At 46.2% G+C, this 9,122-nt stretch overlaps 1 non-coding gene across 1 annotated transcript; it reads right to left on the bottom strand.

Annotated features, from left to right (window-relative positions):
• Positions 1-8,082: 8,082 nt before the first annotated feature.
• Positions 8,083-8,189, bottom strand: LOC141620221 (small nucleolar RNA R71). Its single transcript, XR_012531913.1, has one exon. It is a non-coding gene; the product is annotated as a small nucleolar RNA R71 (small nucleolar RNA).
• Between the last annotated feature and the right edge of the window lie 933 nt (positions 8,190-9,122).

The raw sequence follows: 9,122 nt of genomic DNA, 5'->3' as shown, positions 1-9,122 counted from the left end.
CTGTAATACTCCGTATTTATAAGTCTTGGGGTACTCTATCGAGTAGCCCTTACTCTGTCGAGTAAGGGTAAGTTGCGAGATAAAATAGTTTATGACCTGTTGGGTACTCGATCGAGTAGCTGGGGTACTCGATCGAGTAAGGGGGTACTCGATCGAGTACCTTGGGTACTCGATCGAGTGTCCGGTTTTACGGGGAGTTTTCTCGGGTTTTGTTAATTATGCGATTAAGGTATTTAAACATAGTCGTCATTGTTTTAAATCACTTTTACAAAACCTAAAACCCTGTTTAAGAGAGAAAGCAACCAGTTCATCTTCCTAATCGCATTCTTAGCAATTCCCGGAGTTCAGACGGTCAGTTCTTGTCGTTATTCGTATCGTTGAGTTCCCTGCGTCGAGGGTAAGCTTTTAATATAATTTTTATAATGTTTTGTTAAGTTTGGTTAAACCCTAATTTAGAGATTGGGGGTTTTGTGTGTAGTTTGTGATGTGTAGCCTCTATGTGTTATATGATATGAGGAGGGTTCGTAGAAGAGACTTTTGATACAAGCGTTGATACCGTCGATTGTTGTGCTTTCGAGTAGGATTTCCTACTCGGTATTAGTCCCATAATGGGATGATTGTTGATGTGTTGAGATTGATTGTTTGATATAGTAATTGTATTGTGACGGTTTGTTGATTGTGATTGTGATTGGTTGTCTATGGTTCTCGAGATGCGTTCTCTACCGAGTGGAGTCACTTGCGGGAGTGGCTTCACGCCCTAGTTTCGCCCTTCGTGGAACCCGCCACGGAAGGGGATGTGCACATTAATGGACGGGGTTATCGCTCGGTATGATGAGCGGGGCTTAGGTGGGAACGGCTGCGGTCTCCCATCGGCGTGGGTGGTCCAAGTGGACGATCAATGATTGAGATGATTGGAATTGGTTGGTTGTGTGTGAGTGACGAGTTAAGTCGTCTGTTTATCTTATTGTTGATATATGTATTGAATTGTGTGATTAGTATCGACCCGTTTAAATGTTTTAAAACTGTGGTGATCCATTCGGGGTGGTGAGCGATTATTGAGCGGTGTGATGATATGACGCGTATGGGATAGCTGGGATGAGTCATCACGTGGTAGTTAGAAGTCTTCCGCTGTGTCAGACGAAGTCTAGTAGCTTTGATAGTTTTAGCTGTAGACCGTATGAGAACCTTGTAATTCCTTTTATTAGTTTTGGGTTGAACATGTAATCACTTAATCTATAATTACTTTAAAAGTACGTTTCTTTATTGTCTTATGATATTCAGTACCTCGGGCAACCGAGATGGTAGTATCCTTATACCTGAGTGGTCCTGGTAAGGCACTTGGAGTATGGGGGTGTTACAATACAGACCGAGGCGGGTTATGTTACCGTTTCCAAGTTGACATCTTGCAAGGACTGGAAGGGGCGGTGGGTATACGTTGAGGTTCTGGAGGACTACTCGCTGCCCCGGTCCTTTCAGAGCCGCGTCAATTTGCGGTGTGAGAACCAAGGGAAGCATGACAAATATGTCTCCCGGAGGAAGCTTAAGATGGACGCCAGCAGGGTCTATCTTAATGAGGATGAAACGCGGGCAATGAGGCTGTTTGAGGCTGAGAAGGATGGCACGCCGAAGGGATGGATGCCCCCGACGCAGATCGTTCTTCGGGATGATGAGCCGCTCGCCACGTCGGCCTCATACCGGCCCTCGGCCCGGGGTGAGTGGGGTCGGTATGAGGCCCATCTTTGCTTTTTATGTTTCGTATTTGAACCTTGGTTTATTTCTTTTGCTTGACTCGCCGTTTCCTTTGCGGGACCGATTTGGCTTGAATCGCTGCTGTCTCCATTCTCCAGAGGTTGGGACTTGACGAGAACGGGAGAGTTGTTGAGCTGCATCCTAAGGCCTTGCCACGTGATCGCAGACCGGCCCCTCACGAACTTATGGAGCAGCAGTTGAAGGCACTGGATGTGGCGGCGGCTCAAGCGCAGATTGCCGGTAACGTGCTGCGCCGGAGACCAAAGATAACGTCTACGGCGGCGACGGCGTCAACTCCGGCTCAGTCTTCAATCCTCGTAATCCAAAAGGAGCAGGTGGTCGTTGATGTTGAAGAGGAGGTCACCGTTGTGGAGGGTCCTCCTCCTTCAAATAAGAGAAAAGAGGCCACGCCTGCCGCTGCTGCTGTTACCGAGGCCGCGAAAAGAAAGGGACCAGCCAGCCCTCTGCTCAAGAAGGCCAGGACTGGTACGGATCTAACCCATGGCTCGGATTTAGCAGGTTCATTGGGCATTCCTGATGACAGGCTCTCTGACATGTCAATGAATGTTGACCATGGATGTTTTGTCTGGATTTTTTGTAGATCAGCCGCCGTCAGCTGTCGTTTGCACTGAACGGCAATTGGAGAAGCAGCCTGTGCAGACGGGCGATAAAAATGCCACCGCCGACTCCTCATCCCAGAAGGTTTCCCCCGCTCAGCTTGTGGCGGAGGGCGCAAGGTTGTCCAAGAGGCTGGCAAAGTGGACTGAACTAGCCGGCGCTCATAATACGGAGCAAGAAACGGTCATGGCTTCAACTGGCCCTGTGCTTGAACGGCTTAGGATCGAGCTTGCTGCTTCTAAGAAGGAGGCCGAGAAGTCGAAGAAAAACTCCCAGGCCGCCATGAAGGACCTCCTCGCTGAGCGTAAGCTTAGGGAGGACGCTGAAAAGGCGGTCTTAGCCGAGAGAGCCAAGGTTGAGGCTGCGGAGGCTGACGCTGCTAAGCTGCTGGAGGAGAAAGACAAATTTGAGGGCGGCTATAAGGCCGTGGTTGAGCGAAGGAGAGATGGAAGGCTCGCATTGGCCGAGACGAAGGAGCACAAGAACACAAAGGCTATCCTTGCCCAGAGGGAGGAGGACATTGAGACGCTGAAAAATGTCATCATCACGACATGTGTGCCAAGAAATGCGGGACCAGGCCGAAGATGCTACCAGGGAAGTAATTAAAGAGCTCCTTCCTGAAAGCTCCTTCCCGTGGAAAGATTTTGACCGGCTTCTTGATGAGAAGGCGGCTACTGTGGAGGCAAAGGCGGCGGAGAAGGCAAAGGCGGCGAAGGCCGCAGAGGAGGCTGCGGAGAAGGTGGCCCGGGATGCTAAGGTGAAGGCGGCCAGGGAGGAAGCTGAGAGGGAAAAAGCAGGTGAAGCTGCCAAATCGGCACGGGCCGCCCATCGATGGTGATCGCTCTGCTGCCGGTGGTGAGCGAGAAACAAGCATAGGGAGACGGGCGGTCGTCACCGATTCACCGGCCCTTGAGACGACTCACTGTTCGGGGGCCAACTATTGAGCCTTTCCTCCCTGCCATCCTTTTGGCGCTTAAAGTCTTATGTCTATAACCTTTTGTTGTACCTTTTGTTTTTGTTAAAATTTGGTAGGTTGTGTTTAGGCTATCCCTATGGGGACGGCCGTCGACTTTGTTTTGCCTCACCTGTAAACATTTTTCAATAAAGTTTGTTTATTTTGCCTCCATTAAGTTGTCTTCTTACGTTTCAACATATTGAGTGCTTTTTCGTTTTTACTTTCGGCTTGGCCGAGGCAGTTAGAAGGCGCATCTCAATTGTACTTAAACGTTTTTAAACATGTTGGCATGTCGGTCGCTTCCTCCTCCACTCCCGGTCTTAGCCGGAAATGATCGATTTGCGCTTCCCAAACGCCGTTGTGAACATGTTAGCGTATCGGTCGTTGTGTCCCCGTCACTCCCGGCTTTGGCCGAGGCAATCGAGGTTACGGCTCGACAGCGTTCAGTATATCAGAGATATATTGATCGCTTCCTCTGCCACTCCGGATTGGCCGAGGCGGTCGATTTGCGTTTCTCAACTGTACTTATACGTTCCTAAGCATGTTGGTCGCTTTCGCGAGTATCAATTGCATTTGTAGTGACTGCCGTGGCGTCTACTAAACATGTTGGTCGCTTTCGCAGTATCAATCGCCATTGCGGTGACTGCCCGGCTTTGGCCGTGGCGTCTACCTTGGTACGACTACGGAGGGGACAAGCATCTTGATGGAAAATTTGGATCATTCTTCATAAGGTATAATTACGCGCTGGGGTGTCCACAACGGTCTCGGACACCTCCGCCGCTATACAAAATATTTCCTAAGGTTGTCCGTGTTCCAGTGGCTCATTAGAGGAACACCCTCCATGTCTGTCAGCCGGTATGTCCCCGGCCTCATTTCTTCAACCACTTTGTAGGGTCCTTCTCAATTGGCCGTCATTTTACCATGGATGTTTCCTTTGTTTGTTGCGGCCGACTTTCTTAGGACTAGATCTCCTACTCTTAAGTCTCTTTTGTGGACCCTACGGTTGTATGCTCTTCTTACTCGGTTTTGATACACTGCCAAGTTGAGCTGTGCCGTGTCTCGACTTTCTTCGACCAGGTCTAGGGAGGCTCTCAGGCCTTCCTCATTTTCGACTGGGTCAAACGTTTGCGTTCTAAACGTCGGCACCGCTGCTTCAATTGGCAGGACGGCCTCAGACCCATAGACAAGGTGGAATGGACTTTACCCCGTTGCTTCTTTCTCCGTGGTTCTAAGGGACCATAAGGCGCCGGGTAGTTCATCAGCCCACCTTCCCTTTAGATCTTCAACCTTCTTTTTCAGCCCGTTCAGGATTGTTTTATTAGCTGCTTCCGCCTGCCCGTTGCTCTGAGGGTGGCAGACGGAGGAATATGCAAATTTGATACCGAGCTCCTCCAACCAATTCATCACCATGTCGCTCCAAAACTCTCGGCCGTGGTCAAATACCATGACTTGGGGTAGCCCAAAACGAGTTATGACGTTCTCCCAAATAACCTTTCTTACGGCCGCCGTGGTCTTGGCGGGTACCGCGACAGCCTCGACCCATTTGCTGAAGTATTCAACGGCGACGATTAGGTACTTCCTTCCTCCGGAGGCCGTCGGAAATGGCCCTAATAAATCCATCCCCCACTGTGCAAATGGTAGGGGACTAAGTACTGGTTGCAAGTCTCGGGAAGGAGCATGTATTACCGGAGCATGCATCTGACAATTCTTGCACTTCTTGGCTTTTGCTCTGGAATCCTCAAGCATGGTAGGCCAGAAGTAGCCGGCTCGGAGAGCTTTGTGGGCTAGCGTTCTTGCCCCCATGTGATGTCCACAGATGCCTTCGTGAATCTCTGTCAGTATTAACTCCGTGTCGGCTGGGCCGACACATTTCAAAAGTGGTCTTATCACGGACCTTCTGTATAGTTCTCCTTCGAACACCAAGTACCTTGCGGCGATCCTCTTTATCTTCTGAGAGAGACTGCGGTCCTCCGGTAACTCTTTTGTTAGTTTGTATTTCATTATCGGAGTCATCCACGTCGTCTCGGCCGATGTCGCCCCCACCATGCCGACGGTCTCGGTGATGCTTTTAGCATTCCGATATCCACAGCACGGTTCGACCGACATTCTTGATGCTTGAACTGGCAAGTTTTGAGAGAGCGTCGTCTCGGTTGTTCTCAGACCTGGGGACACATTGTATTTGGAAAGATTTCAATTTTGCAGTGTCGGCTTTTACCCTTTCCAGGTATCTCACTATCCCGTCGTCTCGAGCCTCATACTCTCCTCTGATTTAATTAGTGACTAAAAGTGAATCTGTTTTCACCACAACATGCTCCGCCCCGGCAGCTCTAGCTAACTCGACTCCAGTTATCACCGCCTCATATTCGGATTCGTTATTTGAGGTCGAGAAGGTAAACTTTAAGGCGTACTCAAACTCGTCCCCGTTAGGGCTGATGATAAGGATGCCGGCTCCTGAGCTGTTTGCCGTGGAGGACCCGTCGGTGTATACTTCCCACACACCGGGATGTGATTCTTCTTGGTATGTGCACTCGGCTAGGAAGTCTGCAAGTGCTTGCCCCTTTATCGAAGGCCTTGGCTTGTACTGAATGCCGAAGCCGGATAGCTCCACTGCCCATTTGATAAGTCGGCCGGATTTTTCGAATTTTTCTAAGGCTTTCTCCAATGGCTGGTCGGTTAAGACCGTCACGGGATGTGTGTCGAAGTAGTGTTTTAACTTCCTTGCGGCAACGACGACGGCGAAAGCCGCTTTTTCAATCAGTGGGTAATTGATTAGTCTAGTTTAGTATGGGTCAATAAAGGTTATTTTGATGGTTAATTGATAGGTTGAGAAGCATTTTAGTGGATTTTGTTGCATATGTCTCTTATGTTGGGTTGGTTATGACTTGTGTGTTTTTATGGGATAATTGGATTGATTTATTGTTATGTATGGAGAGGGCTTCTTTAGAGGTTGGTATTGGGCTAAAGATGTCATGTGAGTGTGGATCTTAAAGCAAGTCAAAGCCCAAAAACTAAGGTCAAAGCAAGGAAGCATCACAAGGAAGTGCCACTCGGAGTGGCAAAACAAAGACTCTTGAACTTCTAGCCACTTGGAGTGGCAAAATGCCACTTAGAGTGGCTGAGCATTGGATTCCGCATTGTATTCCAACAAGCCCTTAATTCTCCTTTATTTTGGCAATTATGCTCATACTTTATGAGACTTTATGAGGATGCTCTTTGAAGACCTATATAAGGAGATGTTGTTGATCAATTCCATATACTTTTACATACTTTCTCTACCTTTTAATCATTAGAATACATAAACAATTTTCAATTTCTAGTTTGTTTTTATTTGTATGGAGGGCTAAGTTCTACATCTTGGAACAAGTTCTTGAAGCCAATTTAGTTATTGAATTGTAAGACTCTTATTCTATTTCTATTTCAATGTTTGAATATCAAGTTTAATTTGGATTATTGTTGGTTTGTTAATTATACATCTAGAATGATCAACTAGTTGTTATTATTTAATTAAACATTGCTAGATTAGGTGAATGAATCTTTTGTTTGTTTACCTATTCCGTTGTAGTAATTATAATTCATCAAGTAGTATGCTAATTCATCATTGTTGAGTTATAAATGATTAAACTTGTATGAATCAAAGTGGAGCATCGCTTGTATTCTTCATTTATTCATCTTTGCTAAATTCCATCGCTATATTCTACAATTTTGATACGATTAAGCGCTTGACTAAATTGACAACATTGTAAGGGTTATTTGTTTACGCTTGTAGGTAATAACTAATATTATGTGGATTTAGAAGTCGACAACTTCATAGCAAAGTATTCAATAATGAAATAGATTAGAAGAGTCAATTATCAATTCATAACTAGTTGGTGGAAATTACTTGGTCCAAGAATTATTCTCATCATTTGTTTACATTTTCAATTACTTATATTGTTTTTACATTTTCATTTCCTTAAATTATTACTTTAGTAGACTTTAGTCAATCAACATTCAAACGCCACCCCCCCCCAATTGGTTACTTAACTTTGCACACATTTAATCAACATAAACACCTTCCTCGTGGGATCGACCCCTACTTACACTTGCTACTAGTTTGAGTTTGTAGTGGATAAAAATACTAATTTGGAGACTCACGACAAGTCTAGCCAAATTTTGGCGCCGTTGCCGGGGAAGAGGCTTTTGTTTGTTTATTTTGTGCAATTGTTTATTTATTTCTCAATTTTATTTTAAGTGTTTGGTTTATGCCGAACACCCGTTCTACTAACAAGAAATTGTTGGATTTTGATCCAGAATTGGAGAGAACTCTTTTTCGTGTTAGAAGAGAGATAAGGCGAAAACTTCAATTTGACAATCAAGACAAGAAGGAGGAGAAAGAAAACATCAAAATGGCAAGAGAAACCCGAACCTTGAGAGAGCTCACCGCCCCCGATCTCACTTAACAACCTTTATGCATCACTTTTCCGGCCTTGGCGGAAGGCACCACATTTGAATTGAAGTCGGGTTTGATCCACTTACTACCCGCATTCCATGGGTTAAGTGGTGAGGACCCAAATAAGCATTTGTCGGAATTTCATGTGGTATGCACTAGCATGAAACCAAATGGCGTCACCGAAGAGCAAATCAAGTTGAGAGCATTCCCGTTCTCACTCAAGGACACCGCTCGTGATTGGTTGTACTACCTTCCACCGGGTAGTATCACCACTTGGGCTCTAATGAAGAAGGCGTTCCTTGAAAAGTATTTCCCCGCCTCCAAATCTTCCCATCTTAAGAAGGAGATATCAAATGTGGAGCAAAAGGATGATGAAACACTCTATGACTATTGGGAGCGTTTCAAGAAGTTATGTGCAAGTTGCCCATACCATGGGTATAGTGACCAAGATCTCATCCTCTATTTTGTTGGAGGACTATCACCAGAAGATGCACGGATGGTACATGGTGCTAGTGGTGGAGGCATCATCAAGAAAAATCCGGATGAAGCTAATGAATTGTTGAGTGAGCTTGCCGAAAGCACACGTCAATTTAGTGTGAGATCCAAAACAAGAAGGGTGAGCATGGCTAGTTCTAACCCTTCCTTGGAAAGCAAGGTTTAAGATTTAACTTCCTTATTGAGGGAGATGATCATGGGGAACAAGCAACAAGTGCACGCTTGTGGTATTTGTTCATCTAATGGGCATGTCACCGATCAATGCCCACAAATGCAAGAGGAGACCGAGGAGGTGAATGCCGCGGGTGCTTTTGGTCAACCCCAAAAGAGGTTTGAACCTTACTATAATCCTACGAGAAGAGACCATCCCGGTTTCCAATATGGGAATCCACAAGGCGGCTTGCAACCGCCAAGCCAACAAAATCAAGGCTCGTCATTTGGTCAACAAGGTCCATCTCAAAATTTTGGACAACAATTTGGTCAATCTAAACCAAGGTTCATTCCAAGACCACAAGGTCAAAATTCATTCTCTTCTCAAGGTCAAACTTCCACTCCATCCATGTCTACGGAGGACATGATTCGGGCTCTTACTTCTAATGTGGCTACTATGCAAGCTAATCAAGTGCAATTTCAACAAGAGACAAAGGCTAGCATTCAAAACTTGGAAAATCAATTTGGGCAAATGTCTAGTGCTCTTGGGAGACTTGAAGCTAGAGATTTCGGGAAATTGCCTTCCCAAACCATTACTAATCCCAAGCCTAATGCAAGTGCCATGACTTTGAGGAGTGGAAAGGAGTTGCAAGGGTCAAAAGCAAAGATTAGTGAGATCATTGAGCAAGAGGAGGAGGAGTTGGTCATTGAGCCTAATATCGCCCC

This window comes from Silene latifolia, chromosome 1, assembly GCF_048544455.1.
Source record: "Silene latifolia isolate original U9 population chromosome 1, ASM4854445v1, whole genome shotgun sequence".
NCBI lineage: Eukaryota > Viridiplantae > Streptophyta > Magnoliopsida > Caryophyllales > Caryophyllaceae > Silene > Silene latifolia.
Note: the sequence above shows the minus strand (reverse complement) of the source record. Positions and strands in the feature narration are given on the sequence as shown.